This window comes from Protopterus annectens, chromosome 11.part0 (genome assembly GCF_019279795.1).
Source record: "Protopterus annectens isolate FY-2018-M chromosome 11.part0, PAN1.0, whole genome shotgun sequence".
In the NCBI taxonomy this organism is placed as follows: Eukaryota; Metazoa; Chordata; order Ceratodontiformes; family Protopteridae; genus Protopterus; species Protopterus annectens.
In genome coordinates this window covers 1,127,170,915-1,127,191,669 of record NC_056745.1, presented here as the reverse complement: position 1 = coordinate 1,127,191,669, position 20,755 = coordinate 1,127,170,915, and the positions used below count along the sequence as shown (strand labels likewise).

Below are 20,755 nucleotides of genomic sequence, written 5' to 3'. Positions count from 1 at the left end.
GAACAGCATTCAGATAAAACAAAGCTATCTCTGTTCCCTCTCCCAGTACTAAGAGTGGCTCATTTACCCACTGAGGGGAACAAAACTGCAGAGGATGCAGCCAACCCCCAGTCCACAGAGGCTGTAGGTGCTACACCAGAGGGATCCAGGGTAAAAGATGAATAGTCTGTGGTACAAATTGCCACAGCAGAGTCACCTATCTGCGGCTGTGGCAAACTGCTAGCCTGCTATGTAGCAAAGCCTGTTTGCTTTCTTTTTGTGCCTGGAAGAACTACTGACCATAGGACCGATGGGCTGTTTCATGGTCAAGCCAAAAATGGTTCTCTCAGGGAAAGCAAGCAGAAAAAGTCAGTAAAAGCAGTTACAAATCAAATCGCTTTTCACAGAAAAGCACAGCAAAAAGCACTTTAAAATACTGCCAGTTCCCAAACGTAAAAACTAAAACAATTTCTTCACAGAATAAACTGACAGGAAATGAGAGAGTGCTCCCATTTAAAAGCACAATACAGTATTGACAAATCTGTTAACACACAAAACTCCTAGCTTTAAAACGACTACTTTCCTGAACAGGAAAGTGTTATCAAAACATTTTTTAAAAGGAAGTTTTTCCCCTGAAGTGAACTTGTCTGCCCAAAGGAACACAAGCCAACTATCGATCCTCGAAAGCCTCAGTGGGCCATAGGGCAGGAAAGCTCTGAAAGGCTGGCACCCAAACCTGTCTTTTTAGTTAGCTCAGTTCGAGCTAACCAATGGTTTGGGCACATGGAAGGTGCCCTGAAGCTTTGGAAGCTGGCATGCTACAGCACCAGTTATCAATATGAAGAACATTCTTACTTTTGCAATTTCCAGACAGAGGGACAGCATTTTTTTTCAACATACCAACAGTTAATTCATGTTTAAACACAATGAAACATTTCTTCTACAAAACAGCATGAACCTAGCACCCTAATCCTGGGTGGCTCACTGGAAGCTTACTCCTGGTACCCAGGTGGAACCAAATGATGTCGCCCTTTAGATACACATGTTTATAGTGGAAATGAAAGTATTGCAGTTAGACCGAAGTAGCGCAGCACAAATCTCCAGAAATAGCGAGCTTGGAATGAAAAGCTGAAATGCGCCATAGCTCTGAGTAGAGTGAGCTTTGATAGATATTTGTAAGTTAGCAATTAAAGAAGAGGAATAAGCCTGAGTTATACAATCTCTAATCCATTTGGAGATAGTAGCTTTTGTGATGGTTTTACCCAATTTGTTGTCTGAGAAGGACACCAAACAACTGGTCTGATGTCTGAATTTGCTGAGTCCTGTCTAAATAGAAAGCATAATTGCCTGAACATCAATTTATGGAAATTATTCTGCTTCATTGGAGAAAGAAAACTGGTAGCTCTAGAAAACATCTGTACTTTTTGGTAAGCTAGGAATCTGTCAACTTCAAGAACCTGTCATTATGTTAATATTCTCCCTTTTTTTTTTTGCATTTTGTTCCAGCTTAAACTGCTCTGGAATACTACACATTGAAATGAACAAAAAAGGCCTATGACCCACCTAGTGTGAAAGAAAAAAGGCAGCTGTGAATCCCAAAAACACAGAAGAAATATGACCCAGTGGGAGGGATTTGCATACAGTATTTTTCTAGATTTGCAGCTTTAAAATGTGATGAGTAAAATGAAATTCCACAGAACAGAAAAAAGAAGTTATGTTCTGTGGAATTTCATTTGGCTTCTTCATGGCATACCATGTTGGGTTTGGATGAAATCACATTTTTTAGGACATTGTCTTCTTGGCTCTTAGACCATTTTACTCACACTTTAAAGCTGCAAATCTAGAAAAAGACTGTATGCAAACAGAAAAAAAAAAAAAGTTACGTGGGCAGCCACGGTGGTTCAGCAGTTAGCGTTGCCGCCTCACAACAAGAGGTTCGCCAGTTCGATTCTCGGCTGGGGTGCCTTCTGTGTGGAGTCTGCATGTCCTCCCTGTGGTCGCATGGGTTTCCTCCGGGTGCTCCGGTTTCCTCCCACATCCCAAAGACATGCTGTAGGTGGGTTGGACAATCTAAAAGGCATGTGTGTGTGTGCCTTAAAACTCCACTGCCAATCATGAGTGGACAGGTGATCCACTGCGGTGACAGGAGGTAGTATGTACCTACCATAACGTTCCATGTTTGTTGTCCATCTCGCCTTCCTTCTTGCAGGTTGGGTTTGAAGCCGATCCTCTGCTCCCACTCAGCAGATATACAATAGCTGAGAGCTGTTACTGGCTTGAGGCTACCCCTTATCCCAACATGCTTAGCAGCAGCTACCCACATCTCGTTTGTAATAGCCCACACTAGACATATGTAGAAAAAAATTTACTAAGCTCTTACACCAAGGTAGGAAGGGAAGAAAAGGACAAAGTATGGTTAACCAACCTGATATGTCAGCAGGAAACTCAGCCAGTGTAACCAATAAAGAACTCCTTTCGAACCTCCAGGAAGGGGGGGGGTGACAAAAGGAAGGTGAGATGAACAACTAACATGGAACATTATGGTAGGTACATAACTTCTTATGTTAGGTTGTCCCATCTCTCCTTCATTCTTGCTGGTTGGGACTACGTCCCCAGCACCTGGTTCTCCGGTGGCTCACTGGAACAAACTTTAGGACAGTGGAACCAAAGGATGCCCCATTCAGAGAGGCCACATCCACTATGTAATGCGAGATAAAGGTATGAGGATTTGCCCATGTCGCTGCTACACAGATTGAATCAGAGGGAAATTTAGCTTGGAAAGCAACAGAGGTGGCTAAGGTCCTGGTTGAATGTCCTCTGGGTCTTCCTGGAAGCATCTTTTTTACGCAAACCATATGAATAAGTGATTGTGTAAGACAGCCATTTCGATAGTCACTTTAGAAACTGGATAACCTTGCTTATTGCCAGCAAAGGATATGAACAATTGGTCTGATGATCTGAGATCTTTGGAACTGGGTCCAGTATTCAAGGCTCCAGTTGAAAGTGATAGCGAAGAAACGGAAACCATATCTGATGAGGCCAGTAAGGAGCAATGAGGAGGAGTTTGCAACCCAACTATTTTGCTTTCTGAAGTATCTTCGGAATGAGAGGGAAGGGTGGAAAAGCATACAGTAGTCCTGGAGGCCAATTGTAAACAAGGGCATCCCTGGGTGACTGTCCCAGAGGGGGTACTAGGGCAAAGTAGCTGCTGCATTTGTTGTTTAGGGGAGTAGCAAAAAGATTGCAGCATGGCTGGTCCCATTTGCGGAAAATCAAGTCTGCAACTTCCTGCTTCAGGGACCACTCGTGAGGCCCTGCTGAGCCTGCCCGCTATCACGTTGGATTTTCCAGGAATGTGCGTTGCAATCAGAAAACGTTGGAAAGACATCGCCCACTGCCATACTCTAAGTGCCTCCTGACACAAGGGGGAAGAACTGGTTCCGCCCTGCTTGATGTACCATACCACTGACATACTGTCAGTCTGGATTGCAATGGTCCCTGTAGGTAGTCTAAATGCTTGCAACGCCAGACCCACCGCTCTCATCTCTATAAAACACGGACGTGCAAATGGTACTTGTGAGGTTGCCATTGGACAGTCCATCCCAGATAATGCCACCCCCCCACCCTATCTGGGACACTTCCGTGGTCACTGTGGCTACTGGATGCGGGTCTAGGAAGGGTCCGCCCAGAGTGACCTGGGGGAGACAAGCCACCACAGTAGGCCCTTTTTGTAAGATTCCGTGATCATCATGTGTGACACTGGCAATTCCTGGAAAGACCACTGAACGAAGAGAAGCCAATGTAGAATCCGCATTTGGAAGTGTTATGGCTGCAGCCATTGAGCCCAGTACTTGTAAGACTTGTCTTGCCTGAACTCTCATCTTGTTTATGAGAAAGGAAACTTGACGAAAAGTTGACACCCTTCGTCTTGTGTCTAAGTCTGCCCCTATAAAAGGTAACAGGCTGACAAGGAAGACTTTTCGTAGTTTGTTGTGATGCCTCATGGGAACAAGTTTGAATTGTGTAGTCCCGTGCCTTGATTAGTTGATGCTCGGTGGTAGCAGTGAGGAGCCAGTCGCCTAGATATGGAAACACCTGAAATCCTAGACACCTCAGGTGAACAATTACCACTGCCATACACTTGGTAAACACCTTGGGGGCTGTGGTGAGACCAAAGGACAGGGCCTTGAACCAATAATGACCGACTCCCAGCTGGAAGCATAGGAATCTCCTGGATTGCCTGTCCATTTTTATATGGTAGTACGCGTCCTGGAGATCTAGGGAGCACATCCAATTGCCCTGACCCAAGAAAGAATGGACTGCAGTGTCACCATCCGTAACTTTGTCTTTTTTACCGATTGGTTTAACCGTAATAGTCTGCCCCTGACTGCCTCCAGAGGTGGACAGCCGGGCCTCCCTTCAGGAGTGCTGGAAGGGCCTAGCAGAGAAATTCTCTATCGCCCTGCTGTTGCGGACCACCTCTGCCGCGAGGGCGGCATCTTCCATTGTTGTCTCCCTCTGCCCCTGGGGAAAAAATAAAAGTAGTCAGGTGGAGATCCTGGAGATTCTCAGAACCACATTTTCCCCACTCTTCTGACCTTTAGGATAGGGTCTAGAGTAGAAAAACAGACCCCTACAGCAGAGAGAGTCTTGCCATCCTGTTCACACCTGGTGAGAGTCTCTTTTCCAAAGGCCCAAACAAGTACGAGCCATCAAAGGGGGTACTGGTAAATGAAGACTTAAAGGGCTCCGCAAATTGACAAAGGTCAAGCCAGGAGTGTCTGTGCAAAGCTACTCTGGTACCTGCTGCCCTACTCGCTCCCATCTGCTGCATAAGAAATGAGCTTCATGGAGGAGTTTACCACAGACGTAAAGGTTGCAAGCTGGGAAGCTGCTCTGTTTGCAATTCCTTCAGCTATACGATCTTGCAAGGTATCTCCTAGCTCCTTCAGGAGATCCGGCAACTTTTTCCAAGCATCTGCTCCAAGCTCCTTCCCTTACTGATAATCCCTCACATCTCCTACCTTCCCTCAGATAGAGTTTGCTACTATCCAAACTATCAGCAACTCAATAACATCACTAACCTAGAACAGGTTCGGGGGAAGGAGGGCGGGACGGTTGCAGAAAATGAAGTACAACTACTCAGATGAAATGTTATGCAAGTACATAAACTTGTTTATCTGAAGTAGTGAACTTCATTTATCTGCAACCTGTGGAACAGAGTCCCCAGCTACCAAAACTCCTGGGAGGACATTCCAGAGCACAGCAGAGCCAAAGGATGTTCTTCTAGAGATCAAATCCAACTTATGAGAAATGAATGTATGTGACCTTGCCCATGTCGCTGCTGCGCAGATATCCAGTGAAACCCTAAACCAAAAAGCAGCAGACGTTGCCATAGATCTGGTAGAATGAGCTTTAACAGGACCAGGCAGGGACATGCCTTTGTCCCTATAGACTTGCAGTATACATTCTGTAATCCATTTAGCCAAGTAGACCTTGGATATGGCTTTGCCCAAAAAGGGTCTAGAAAAGGACACTAATAACTGGTCAGACTTACAAAAGGGTTTAGTTCTATGTAAATAGAAACAAAGCTGATATGAACATCTAGCAAATGCAGTTTATATTCACCCTTGTTCTGAAAATTTGGAAAGAACAGGCAGGTTAATAGTCTGATTAATATTTGCTTCAGAGGCAACTTTCTGTAAGAAGGAAGGGTTCGTGCAGAGCGAGACCCTGTCTTTATGAAAGATCAAGTAAGGGGGCACAGCGGACAAAGCTTGAATCTCACTCGCCTGGCCGAAGTAATGGCCACTAGGAAAGTGGTCTTCCAGGATAAGAATTTCAAATCTACTGACGCTGCAGTTTCAAAGAAAGGAGCAACCAATGCCTGCAGAACTAGGGTAAGGTCCCAAGGAGGGACAGAGTCCTTAACCGGAAGGCGTAAAAGGAAGGTGCCTTTCAGAAAAGCTTTACACAGTCTCAAAGAGGCCAGAGCATTCATGTTTTCGCCGACATGAAAATTAGAGATGGCCACCAGTTGCACTTTTACCGTGGGGAAACTAGCCCCTTGTTGGAAAATATTGGCCAAAAACTCCAACACTGCAGGAACTGGGGCTGTAAAGGGATCTAGGTTCCTCAGAAACCCAAATAGAGAAGTTTCCATTTGCTGCGATAAATCTTCCTAGTGGAAGCTTTATGGGATGCCACCAGAATAGTCTTTACTGAAGATGACAGACGGAGTCCTAGCAGTCAGGGGAACTGGAGCAACCCAACTGTCAGCTTGAGACCGTCCAGATCGAGCAGACAGATGACCGAGGGATGAGAGATGAGATCTGGGCAAGGATCCAGAATCCGAGGAGTAGTTAGAACATGAGACCAGAGAAAGGGGAACCACACCTGACTAGGCCAGAACGGGGCAATGAGGATCACTTTGCAATCCAGTTGGCAAGCTTTCTGAAGAAACTTCGGAATGAGAGGTAATGGGGGGTAATCATACAGTAACCTGGGAGGCCAAGCATGGACAACAGCGTCTCTGGGGAGTCTCCTGGTTGAGGGGATCAGAGCAAAGAACTCGCTGCACTTCGTGTTGGAAGGAGATGCGAAGAGATCGCAGCAAGGCTGACCCCACGCAAGGAAGATCTCCACTACAGATTGTTTCAGAGACCACTTGTATGGTATTAGCATAGCCCAACTCAAATCTGTCCGCTAAAATGTTAGAGAATACCGGGATGTGCATTGCAATCTTAAACAGACTGCTGGAGATCGCCCACTCCCACACTCTGTCGCGAGGCTATGAGAGGGAGCAAGATCTGGTCCCCCCCCCCCCATTTGTTGATGGACCAGACAGACATGTTATCCGACTGAACTGCAATCGTCCCGGGGGAAGAACAGCATGAAAGGCTTGCAGCGCTAAAAGCACTGCTCTCGTCTCCAGAACACCGGTATGCAGTCTGGTCTCAGTCTGGGGCCATGTGCCTTGGACCGTCCTCCCCAAATAGTGCCCCCCTCACCCAAGCTGGGAGGCATCCATGGTCACTTGGGCTGTGGGTGCTATGAAGGGTAGTCCTGCCAAGATTTCCAGTGATTGGAGCCACCAGAGAAGATACATCTTGCAGGCTCTGCGGATTCAAATTGAATAGTCCATGGGGAGGTCTAGCCAAGACCATTGTACTGCAAGGGTCCACTGAAGCACCCTCATGTGAAGGCACGCACAGGGAAGGATTGAGATTGATGCGGCCATGGAGCCGGGCTTGGAGAACATCACTCGCCATTGGCAGCCTGGGGCCAAGGATCGCTGATACATGGGCCTGTAGGCTCTGGACCTTGTCTCTAGTTAGAAAGACTTTCAATTGTAGTGTGTCCAGCTGTGCCCCTATAAATTCCAAGGTCTGTATCGGGTTCAAGAGGGACTAGACATTGATGGTAATCCCTAGGTTGTCTGCAAGATGCAGGAAGGAGTCTCGGGCCATGCAAAGAAGATGCTTGGTGGCAGCAGTGAGGAGCCAATCTAGGTAATGAAACACCTGAATTCCCTGAAGCCTCAGGTGAGCCGCTATGACTGCCATAACCTTGGTGAACACCATGGGGGCAGTGGCGAGACCAAAGGGTAGGGCTCTGAACTGGAAATTATCATCTCCCAACCGGAAGCGAAGGAATCTCCTGGAGCTTCTGAATTTTGATATGGGAGTAAGTGTCCTGGAGGTCTATAGAGCACATCCAGTCGCATTCTCTGAGGTAAGGTAGAATGGACTGCAGGGTGACCATCTGGAATTTCTGCTTGGTTACAGTCAGGTTCAGGGTTGACAGGTCCAATACGGGCCTGAGGTCCCCTGTCTTTTTGCACTAAAGAACCTGGAGTAAATGCCTAATCCGGACTGATCTGGGGAGACCAGTCTGATGGCTTGTTTGCAAAGCAGCTTTGAAATCTCTTGCACTGATGCCTCACTGAGCAGGTGGAACATCCAAGAGGTGCTTTGGTTGGACGGGAGGGGCAACGGACGGGATGAAGTAGCCTCTGGAAATTATTTGAAGCACCCAATGGTCTGCCGTAATGGACTCCCAAGCCATTGGGTGCAATGATAATCTTCTCCAGACTGGAACTCCAGAGTAGGACAGTCAGACAACCCCTCAGGTCTGCTGCGTGGGTCTTCAGAGGAAGTCTCCCTAGACCCAAAGTTCCTCAGCCCCCCCCCCCTGCCTCTGGAGCAGTGTCTGTCTTGTCCCCCTCTGCCTCTAGGGGACGAGTTGTCCTGAGAGTCCCAGGAAAACAGATTTTCGGAACCACATCTTTTGCCCTCTCAAGATTCCTAGAAAAGGATCTTTGAGGGCTAGAGAAGTGGACTCTTGACAGCAGAGTCTTCCCGTCCTTCTCACTCTGGACCAGAGGGTCACATACTGTCTTCCTGAACAGGAAAGCCATCTAATGGAGCATTTTTGAACACCTTGAAGGGGTCCGCGAATTGACACAATCTGAGTTAAGCGTGTCACCTCATAGCTACGCTGCTCCCAGCCGCCCCTTCCATGGCATGGGAAAGACTACGCATGGATGTGTTCGATACAGATTTGAGTCTCGACATTTTTGGAGAATAAATTGCTTGTCCTCTGGCAATAAAGGCTCTGGGGGCGACGCACTGAACCTTGTGACCAAGTCTCGCTGAAGTCATATGACGTGTGCCAAATTCAGCGCTTGAATAGAAAAAAAAATCACTGAAAAATCTCGCTTCCCAAACCAATCCACTGCCCTAGACTCCTTGTCCAGAGGGTGGACAGAGGAACTTTCTTGTGCCAGTTCCCTCTTGGTGGCAGCTGCAACCACCATAGCATCCACCGGGGATCCCTTGTACCAGGCCCGTCTGAGGGAGGAGAGGATCCTGTCCAGGTGTTTAGGTATTGGCTCCATGGTGTCACGCTCCTTCCATGCCCATGTGGTAATAAGATCCACTAAGGGATCTGCAGGAGGGGACACCCAGGATGTAGATGGGCCCGTGTCAAAGGCCTCCAGGAATACAGACTCATCCGTAGAGGGTTTTGGGGCTGACCTTAAGACTAAACACACCTGATACACTTGTAATAGGTGACTATCGTCAGGCACACGGACGTCCCGCTCACCAGGCTGAACAAGGAGAGGGTCACGGGTAAACAGCCTGTCGGGCGCTAGGATCCGCCACATAACACAAGCACTCAGGTCACTCCAAGGCAAGTACAAATATGACTCAGTCATTGTCCATGCTGGTGTGAATGACCCGAGACATACCTCCCTGGACTACATGGAGACATAAAGGAGCTGGAGCATGTAGCCCAGGCTGGTATGACCCTGACCTTGAGTAGCATCTTACCCTCACCAAGAATGATGCCACAATATGAAGACAAGATGATCAATTTCAACAATTGGCTTAAGTACTGGTGTCATTCAAAGGGGATCCAATGCCTGTCAGCTTGGGAGGATATGTTCGACAAACCACGATGCTTCGCTAGGGATGGCTTGCACCTGTTACCCCTGGGCTTTCTGATATTGGCAAAGGCTCTTGCTACCCCCATAGTGCCTTTTTTAGGCAAGGCTCAAAAGACAAACCCACCTCCATAGGTATCACAAGGGATAAGAAACTAAGAGTAATGCTACTCAACACCAGAAGTCTAAACCTAAAGATGCACGCACTCGAAACTCTCCTTAGCATGGAGAACATCGATATCTGTGCAGTAACAGAAACCTGGTTCAGGGCTCCCGAGAGCACCCCAGCACTACCAGGTTATACCTCATACCATGCTTTTCAGCCCCAAAACTTGGACCGAACCACAAAAGGAGGGGGAGTATCGATATTCAAAGATACCCACACCTCCAGGTTGGTGGCAAAGCACGAAGCATCAGAGACTATCCATGTGCAACTAACAATGGGTAAAACTGCCTTCCAGTTTATAGCCTGCTACAGACCACCCTCCCAAACCCAGGAACCCCACTCGGCCTTCCTGAGAACACTGGAAAATATGAAGGTCTCTCCAAACACCATTATATTGGGCGACTTCAACTATCCAAACAGACTGGGAGGATTACTCTAGCTCCCAACACTCTAGCCCAAAGGTTCCTAGAATTTATAAACTCAAATGCTATGGAACAACTTGTTATCACTCCCACAAGAGGGGAAAACATACTGGACCTGATCAACATGGGGACTCTATGCTCCAGACCAGAAGTGCATCCCTCACTGGTAAGATCAGACCATAAACTAATCTCACTGGATATTCACATCCCGACCTCACCCCCTGCCCAGAAAAGCAGTGTGAAAAACTTCTCCAAAGCAAATTTCACTCCTCAAAACTGAGGTGGAATCCTTCAAAGCCCCCGGGCCTGTGAAAAATATGGCCTAGACCGCAGAATCCTTTATAAACGCATTCTATGAACACCTTCAGGAATGCATGGATCATGCGATCCCAAATAAAACCAAGACCCAATCCTCCAAAGGCAGATGTCCTGTCTGGTGGACCCCAGCCATAAACAAACTATACAATAGGAGGAAGCTACTAAATGATAGAGCAAAATCCCAAAAAGGGAAAGCATCACTGATCAGTATTAGCAAAAAACTACGGGCACACATAAAATTGTCTAAGGCCAGCTTAGAGAGAAAAATTGCACAGGACACTAAGGATAATCACAAGGCTTTCTTTAGTTATGTTAGGAACCTGGGTGGCAATTCCCAGATATGCTCAGAATTGGTCCAAAATGACAAAAAAATATACTGAACCCACAGACATTGCCAACATCCTAGCAGACAGGTTCAGCGCAAACTTCTCCCCCCCCCCTCCCACCAAAAGGGCAAATATCTATCCCAGAAGAGTGCTGCCCCCCTGACATCTCAGATGCTCAGGTAAGAGCCGCCCTCTCCAAAGCAAAAAACACAGCATCAATGGGACAAGACGGTGTCTCGGGCCGTGTCCTACATAAACTCCAAGAAGAGCTAAACCCAAACATAAAACTACTGTTCAATCTCAGCCTTACTACAGGATATGTGCCCAAAGAGTGGCGTACAGCAACAGTGGTCCCTCTCCATAAAGGTGGTGCCTCAACGGAGCCTGGAAACCATCGCCTCATAAGCCTGACTAGCTTGGTCTGCAAATCTATGGAAAGGATCATCATGGACTTCATAAATAAAGATATTTGGGACCTACAAACACTGGATCCTACCCAGTTTGGCTTTAAGGGCAGATCCTGCCTCAAACCTGGTCGATTTCTTTGAAACAGTCACCAAGGCCATTGACGAGGGGAAGGTGGTCCACACAGCCTACCTGGACCTCACAAAAGCCTTCGATACAATACCCCACTCAGGCATTATAGATAAGCTCACCAGCTTAAATATAAACCCCTATGTCACTAGATGGATTGCAAACTGGCTCAAGGACAGAACCCACATGGTTAGAATTGCTGGAGCCATGTCAGACTCCAAACCAGTTACAAGTGGTGTCCCACAAGGCTCAGTCCTGGGACCTCTCTTGTTCGGTATATATTTCTCGGAGGTACAGGCCAACACAGGACTGTGGCTGACAAGTTTGCAGATGACTGCAAACTGGGCGCCATAATAGACTCTCCAGCCGACACAAGCATCCTCCAAAAGGGCCTCATAGAAACGGACAACTGGTGCCAGAGCCATGGCCTCAAGCTAAATGCCAAAAAGTGTATAGTCATCCCCTTTGGCAAAAACAAAGTGCCCACAAATTACCACATAGGTGGTAATCCATTAAGTACAGAAGTAGTAATTAGGGACCCAAGTTGATAGCAATCTCTCATTTGACAACCACGTGGTTAGAAAAACATTATATAGCCCACCTAATCATGAATGGATTCACATCTAGATCAGGGGAAGTCATTGTGCCTCAGGCCCATAATTGAGTACAATGCCCCTTTTGGGATGTACCTTACCAGACACCTGTAGCAACTGGAAAGACCCCAAAAGTACCTCACCAAGAGGATCAAAGGGCTCAAACAGATGCCATATGCTGCCTGGTTAAAGAAACTCCAGCTCTACTCAGTGGCATACTGCCTGTTCAGAGGCGATCTGTGCCGGACGTATAAAGCCATGTCCAACCCGGAATTAATGGACATGCTGCACCTCAGAAAATCCAAATCCCAATCGAGCTACGCGCTCAAGAGACTTTAACCTCAGCACTGAAATAAATAGGACATGCTGGAGGGACAGATTCATAACCCAGAGGCTCCCTTCACTCTGGAATAAAATCCCAGTCCAGGTTAGGCAGAGTCCCTCAATGACGCTCTTAAAGAGGAATCTTGATGAGTGGCTGGGAGATCGTAGGTTTACCCCGGGTATCACTTCTGTGTCACTGTTAGACAGAGGCACAGTATACTAACCTCAAAAAAGGGCATAGCAAAATAAATTTAAAATGGGTGGCGAAAGCCAAACACATTCTGGCTAAGCTCATAAATGCCCTAGGGCAGATAGCCTAGTATGAACCTATGAACCAACCTCCCCTCTGGCTGAGATCTCCATGAGGTCTCCAAAGGAGCCATCGTTGGGAGGTAACCTGGGGGAACCCTCACCTTCATCCAAGTCAGTATCTTCTGTGAGGGACTCTGGGGAGTCCATGTGCCTCCTTTTACATGAGTGCTTATGGGGACTCTTCAGTGGGACTCTGAAGAGGGCTCGTGAGTCACAGGGGGTTCCACGATGGGATCCACCTGGGGGGGATCCTCTAGTACAAGCTGTCCCTGGGACAAGCTATAGGGAGTCGTGACCAAGTCCACGGGAGCCTGGCCGGAGTCCAAGGAAATAGGCTGGGGTCTTGATCCTTGGGAGAGATCCCTCTCCACCACATCAAATGGCGATGGAGCGCACCTCCTTAGCAACCAACAAGGAGGAAGCTCTCCCCGGCTCCGCCGTGAGGATCAGGGCTGAGGTAGCCGGGGTTCAGATGACTGCAAACTGGGCGCCATAGTAGAAAACACATCTGACACAGATATCCTTCAGAAGGGTCTCACAGAAACGGATAACTGGTGCCAGAGCCATGGCCTAAAGTTAAATGCCAAAAAATGCATAGTCATACCCTTCGGGAAAAACAAGGTTACCCCTAGCTACCAAATAGGTGGCAATCCACTGAGTACAGAAGAAGTTATCAGGGACCTGGGGACCCAGGTTGATAGTAGTCTGTCATTCGACACCCATGTAGCTAAAGTAGTTAGGAAGACCTTCTACATTGCCCACCTTATCATGAAGGGATTCTCATCTAGATCAAGGGAGGTCATAGTCTCCCTATACTCATCACTCATCAGACCAATGATTGAGTACAATGCCCCATTGAATGTATCTGACCAGACACTTGCAGCAGCTGGAGAGGCCACAAAAGTTCCTCACCAAAAGGATAAAGGGTCTCAAACATCTGTCCTATGCTGCCCGACTGAAAGAACTCCAGCTCTATTCAGTAACACTGCTCAGAGGTGACCTTTGCCTAACATACAAGGCCATGTCAAACCCAGATTTGATGAATATGCTTCACCTCAAAAAATCTAGATCAGTCAGAGCCACAAGGGCGGGAGACTTAAACCTCGACACGGCTATTAATAGGGCGTGCTGGAGGGATAGATTCATCACCCAAAGACTCCCTATGCTGTGGAATAAAATCCCGGTATATGTGAGGCAGAGCACCTCGCTGGCCTTGTTCAAGAGAAATCTTGACCAATGGATGGGAGATCGCAGATATACCCCAGGGATTACCTCAGTGTCACTGCTCAACAGAGGCACAGCAAAATAATGGGTATAGTTCCCCATACTAAAGGGGTGGCGTAAGCCACAAAACTATGGGCTAGGCTTGTAAATGCCCTCGGGCAGATAGGTTCATAGGTTCATACTAGGCTATGAACATCTCTGATTAGACAATGTTGGAGCCGAAGATTAACTCCATTCCCTCGGAGACTCCCCATTCTCTGCCCAGAGAGTTGCTCCGATCTGAACAGGTCTGATCCAAGGAACTAGGTAATCGCCGGCATCAAGGTTTGGAGGAACCATCGGCACAGAACCCCCAGCTCCTCAGATCCATAAACCCTGAAACCGCAAGTCTGATTGGGGAAGAAAAAATTGGATGAAGGACATGGAGGTGCCCTCTCCGGCTGGAGAGGGGCCTGGCAAGACTCCCATTTGGATTTGGGTCCAAATGAACCTAATCATCCTGTCCATATCTAACTGACAGACTGGGCAGAGCATGAGGAGGCGACAGACTTGATCTGGCTTGTCGGTGTGACAACCTCGATGAAGGTCTCGGGTCCAAGGGCTCCGTCGGCTCCAGGGAGAACCTCAGGGAGTGGAGGTCCCAGTCACTTTGGAAGGTGGGCTAGGGAAGAGCTCCCACTCTGGAGACCACTTGCGGTGCCTATCCCCTCCCTTGTCTTTCTTCACTTTTCCTTTAGTCCCTACTTCAACAGGCTTAGTGGGAGGGTTGAGTCCCAGCCTGGGGGGGTTGATCAGCTACTGGAAGAGCCGAGGTCGCAGTGTCTAATGGAGAAACTGGTAGAAGGCCCTTGGCTACCAGCTTTGCCTTCCTTTCTTTTAGGGCCCTAGGGTTGAACCCCACACACACACTACATGGCAAAGAAAGATGGGGGACACCCAGACAAATACACTGTGGCCATCAGCCAGTGAAAGCTTGTGGCCACACACTGCATTTTTTAAAAGTAGGTTTTGGCTGCTCAGCCAAACTAAAAAAACCCACTCAGCCAAAATTTAAGCCAAAACTACCACACACACACACACAAACACACACACAGGTCAGGTAGGCCTACTATACTACCTTACTAACTTTTTATTTTTTTTTACACAGAAAAAGACGAACAACGAAGGGGAGGAAAGAGTTAAACTAACGACCACACACGCTCACTAAAAGTACAAGAAAACTTACTATACCCAGCTTATGCATGGAGGCAAACGAGATCGGAGGGAAGGTAGGAGATGTGAGGTAAAGGGAGGAGCTTGGAGCAGATGCATGGAAAAAGTTGCCGGCTCGGATAGGATATGGATGTATTTGGAAATACTCACAGGTTGCAGATAAATGATTAACTGTCCATTGTATGAGACAGTTAGGCGGATGGACAGATGAAGTTTCCACAAGTTCCTTCTTGGTAGCTGCTGCCACCGCCATGGTGCGCCCCTTGGAGAGGAAAGGCTTATCTTCTGGATCTTTAATAAATTTGTTGGGTCTCCTCTGAACAGGTTCCATGGTCTCTGGAGTGCTCCACACCTTTCAACTCAATACAAAAAGTGGATCGAAAGGCGGACACACCCAAGAGGTGGAGGGTCGGGAACGAAATGCGTCCAGGTATACAGACATGTCCTCAGAAGGGGCTAGGGACTTCCAGCCACCCCTCTAAGGATTTCCAAGATGTCTGAAAAGTAGACATCCTCAGAAGGGGATCATGGGGACCCTTCCGACTCATCCAGGTCCATATCCATAGTGATAAACTCAGGGGAGTCTAGATGCTTCCTCTTCCGAGGGACCTCCTCCGAATGCTTGGAGGAGGTTTCAGAAGAAGTGGTGTCACCCAGGGGGCATCATGGGGCACAGGTTCCCCACGGTTGGCAGGAGGAAGAGGGAAACAGGCCAGCACAGGCACCAAGGGAGAAGCCAATGGGAGCAGAGGATGGAGCAGTCTCAGGAGACTGCACACTCATCACCTCGAAGGCGCCACGGTCCCAAGTCAAAGGCACCTCCGAAGAGCCCCAAGATCTCCTTCGAACCAGGAATGAAGCTATCAGAGGCCAATGTAGGAGCAGAGCTCACCTGCGCCAAAGCTCCGAGAGGGAAAGCGGGGTCAGACAAGGGTCCAATGCCACTTCCCCCCCTTGGAGCAGGTGAGAGCGCTTCGGAGCCCAGACCCCTCGATGGACTGTGACATTGAGGAGATTGGAGCAGTAGAGATTGGAGCAGTTGTCGGTACCGATAAGGGAGAAGAAACCGGAGCCGATGGGTTCCACCAACACGACCTCCATGCACTCCGGCTCCGAGCTCAAGAGAGTCAGAATCGACAGAGAAGCTGGGAGGGCCAAAGGAGCCAAATCCTTATGGGCTGGACTCGAGTAATTTAGCAAGTGCCTGTGACCTGAGCTTGTTGACCACTCTCTCCACATCGTGATCTGAAAATTTGGAGGACCGAGATGAGTATGAAGAGGACCGGTGACTGCCCGCTCCAGGTTGCAGCAGAGATTGCGGAGTGTACAGGCTCCAAAGAGGGAAACCATGATCTCTTATGGATCCGGATTGGCTCAGAGGACACAAGATGGAGCCGCCGGAGACTTGGCTTTGTCGGAGCCAATCCTGGTGGCTGACAGAGCTGAAGGCTTCCCAGTAAATTTTTGTCTGTTCCAAGCTCGAAACAGATGGCTTGGAGAGTTTCTCAAGACACTTTGGCTGGCTGAAGACCCTGAGACGAGGCATCTTGAGGGTTCTTCAGGAGACCACGTAAAATAAGCTTGTTTTTTCTTTCCTGCAGGACCTTAACTGAAAGCATGACAGATCAAGCAAGAGTCCTGCAGGTGAACAGCCCCTAGACAGTAAATGCAAGTAGTGTGCCCGTCCATAAGGGACATTTTCTGGCAACACAAGTCGCATTTTGTAAACCCAGAGGGTGTTTAGACTCTTTAGACATAATTAGCACTAATCAGGGAAAGAAAGTTTCCACAGAGAAAACAGAAAACCATCACTCACAGCCTACTACAAGTAGGTGCAAACAGGCTGATTAAAAAAAAAAAAATAAGTTTTTCCCCTTTGTGGTTTTTTTTTTTTAGGAAGGAAGGGGCAATCCCAAAAGAGAGGTGGGGAAAGGGAAAAACCCTCTAACCTAAATGGGCTCTAAGGGGAAAGCAGGCCTGAAGAAAACGACGTCCAAAAACACCACAAAGAGCAGAGAAAAAAGGTAATTAGGCTAGAGGAAATATACACACTCTGAATTCAATACAACCAGTAAATTTACCAAAACTTAGCAAGAACTAGAAAAAACGTAAAGTACTTGGCCTGGGCCAGTATGGAGCAATCTCAACGCTGCAAGTGGCAAACGAGATCTGGGTAGCTGCTGCTAGGCATGTTGGGATAAGGGGTAGCCTCCAGCCAGTAAAAGCTCTTTAGCTATTGTATAAATAGGCCAAGTCGGAGCAGAAGATTGGCTCCGAACCAAACCAGCAAGAACAAAGGCGAGATGGGACAATGTAACATTAGCTATTCTTGTGCCTCAATTACTTGTGAAGTGTAGGTATCATCTTGTAAGAAAAAATATTCTAAGAAGAAATGTGTTTCCAGTGCAGCTGCCCTCTAATGGGGTTATAACTGGGGTGCCTCAAAACAATTTAACCACATCTTTGATGAAAACAGCACATAAAAATGCATAGCAAGTCAAGTCAGTTGTGCGGTATACATGTGTAAACTGTCAAACTTATGCTTTCTGAAGTAGTCAGCCTGTGAAACATATAACTTGTAATATGTAATGCCAACTTAAACCATAAGACAGCACCTATGCTGGCTTGGCAGCAGTCTAAAATGAAAACTTAACTGCAGCTAAACAGAGCATGTTTGTCATTAAATCATAGGAAGGATAGGTTTACCTTTACATGTTCGAAGGTAACATCTTCGAACAAAGTCCTGACACAGCTTCAGGAGTATAGCCAATAGATATCCAAAGACCAAGTGGCAAGATGCTGAATTAAAACTTCTTTAATGGACGCTTTAGTTAACGCATGGTGGAATCCAATTAAGCATGCTAATTACTGCTTTCGCAGAGGTGCAACTTCTTCTGTGGACAATGAAAAACTCTAGAAATTTTCTAGCTTTAAATACACCTGTTTCGGACTGGCACATGTCCATAGTGGAATTAAAGCTTGTATACCTTGTTAAAACTGTGCATTTAGTGCCCTTCCAAACAATTGCTATACCATGTAAGATGATATGTACTTTAATAACTTTATACACTAAAGTTAACTTAAGCTGCACACCTCTACTCAAATTGACAGTGTTATACTTTATAGTGGACAAATTAACTAAAACATTAGTAAAACATGTAAATAAAATTATGTATGCATAGTTTCTATAATTTTGTGAATGGCTTTAAGTTTTAAAATGGGCTTGATAGAAACTGTGCAGCTTCATTTAAGCCCGGCTTTTTTATTTCGATTTGGCAGGAAAATTCCTGCCTTGTGTAAGTCCTTTCCTTTTGTTCTAACCCTCCAGGCCTGCCTAGCGGACCCCCCCTAGGATTCACATTAAGAATCTCTATACTTTCCAAACACAAAGAATCTATATGACGGGCCTGTAAGGGATTATGTCAATGTGGGTGGGGTTTGGTACAAAGCTACTTGTTTGAGCTATTTATTTCTTCTGTACACTCATACATTATGTTCCTGATATCCTATCAGCCTCTAAGCGGTGTATCGCCTTTGGGGTTTCGGCCTACATTATTAATATGGATTTTGGGCATTCTGTACAAATAGTTGGGCAAGATTATACTTTCAATCCCTCTAATTTCTATTACAATCTGAAGCTTTTATCTCCTCTGGCTCTTGATGGATTTTGTTCAAGGCTGTGATATCGCCACTTGTTCGTCTTTTGGTATTAAATGTATGTGCATTTCGAGAGCAAAGTACTCATTGATTTCTTATATGTCCCCTTTACGCGGTGGTATGCGATGTGGTTTCGGTTCCTTGACGAGGGCTCTTGGCTCTGAAATTGCAAACTCTTAATATTTCTTCCCTACTGAAAACAGCGCTTGATTTTCCTTCCTTGCACCGGGTAGGTCTGTAAATGCCTTGAATGTTTCCCATTCCTGTACAATAATGTTCTGATATCATTGGAATTATTACTGTATGATGTAATAAAGCTGCATGTTCAAATACATTGGTTTGTATGTCCCTATCTTCTGGTGACTTATGATAAAAGTACCTGCCCCTAACATCTGGGGCAAACTCTGTCCTTTTCTGCCTGAGACATGACTCTTTCCTTTGAATAGGACTGATGAACCAAACTGGGTACTCCCCTCTCCTTGAAACATAGAGACATCAGTTTCTGACATTCCATTGAGGAAATCATCGGCCCTCTGACGCCATACGGAAATTCTGGACGATTAAGCCCCTTTACAATACTTCTTTTCTGGTGTAACGGGTGCAGGCTGTTAAAATGGGATGTAACTGTTGGAGTAAGTGGGTTTTAAATACTTCTAGATTTCCAAAGCCCCTCGTGGTATCTTACCTACATCCAGATAATCTTACTTGGCTCATCAAAGGAAATTTGATGGGTAAAACTGAGGAAATTTGTTGTGGACGGCTTTAAGTATCCCATGGCGAACCTCCTGATATCACTATGAGTACCTGTCCAAAAAAAGATACAAATGTCGCCCAGAACCCGAAATAAGCTGTCCAATGTTGCTTAAAGTGCTGTTCAATACAAATTTCCTCCTCCCAGAAAGTATGATGCCCGTATAGGTCGGTGCACAGTTAGCACCTGATGGCCACACCGAGATTTGTTTGTAAACCCTTTCCCAAAGTATGGTGGTTGAGTAATTAATTTGGCTTAAACTCGTGGATCGCAAGTTGTCCTGAGTGTTCTGCTTTTAGACAAAAGTAAATAGTTTCATTCAACCACTTGTGGCCTATTGTAAGGGATTACAGAAACAGACCACTACGCCGATAGTAAGGAAATGATTACTACAAGCTCTGGGTTATCCGGCTTTAGAAATTCTTATGAATCTTTTAGAAGGTGAGAGATTTGAGGCTTACAATTTCTGAATTTGTAATCCAAGAATTTGGAAATAGCAGATGCTTTGAACCCTTAGTCAGCTACTATGGGTCGTAAGGGAGGGTCTAGTAAATTTTGTGGACCTTCGAACTAAAACAGCGTACTTTAGGACCCACATCATTTAAGAAGAAGTAGGTGCCCTGATCAATCGCCCAAATCTAATAACTGTCTGATAGTAAGGTCTATTTTCTGATGACCCATTGATCTCATTTAGAGAAATGATGGCATATCATCTATTATGTGCTGTTAAGAGCCTATGCATATTTTTCCTTCATATAGAACCTGGTCCATAACTATCATGCCCTCCTCCTCAGTCTGGTTCCATGACTCTAAATGTAGAACTACGCAGAAGATTCCAAAGTTGCCCTGTGGGCATGGCCAACAAGACATGCATATTTTTGTCTACCTTGGAATTCGCAGATTTCAGTTCAATTCTCATTTCAAATTTTCTTGGAATATGGATGTAGGGTGGATTGAAAATACTGTTCCTGTGTGGAGTATCAACCCCGATGTAATCTGCATGACCCATAAGATTTGAAGTTCAACTTCCTGATGAAAGTTTGTGGGTCAATAATAGCTTGGGTGGTATCACTGTAACAACTGGGGACATATTTTAAGCCCTTGGTGAAGAGTTGGAAAAGTTTCCGTGAATTCCAGGTGACTATAGTTGTAATGGAGTAGCCGCTTCGATTTACATATGACGGTGGAATTTTCAAAGTCGGGTGGCAATTATTGGAAAGTACAGTAATACCTGAGATTACCTGTATATTTTCTCCTAATGTTTCATCATGTATCACTGTATATCTCCTAGGGACTGACCGATTGACCTGTGCGGTTAGTCCCCTAATGTCTGTTGGGGTAATTGTTCCCTTTGTAAAGGGACTTGGGTCCAAAAAAGATTGGGGCCTCTTTTCTTGATTACTTAATCCTTTCTATCTCCTTTGGTAGTGGGTCAGCTGCCCATTCATCTACCCTAACCCTGTTCCTGTTCATTAGATAATTGTTCGTG

At 46.4% G+C, this 20,755-nt stretch overlaps 1 protein-coding gene across 1 annotated transcript in view; it reads right to left on the bottom strand.

Annotated features, from left to right (window-relative positions):
• NDUFB2 (NADH:ubiquinone oxidoreductase subunit B2) overlaps window positions 1-20,755 on the bottom strand; it is a 115,203-nt gene that overhangs the window by 41,918 nt on the left and 52,530 nt on the right. The window lies entirely within an intron of this gene.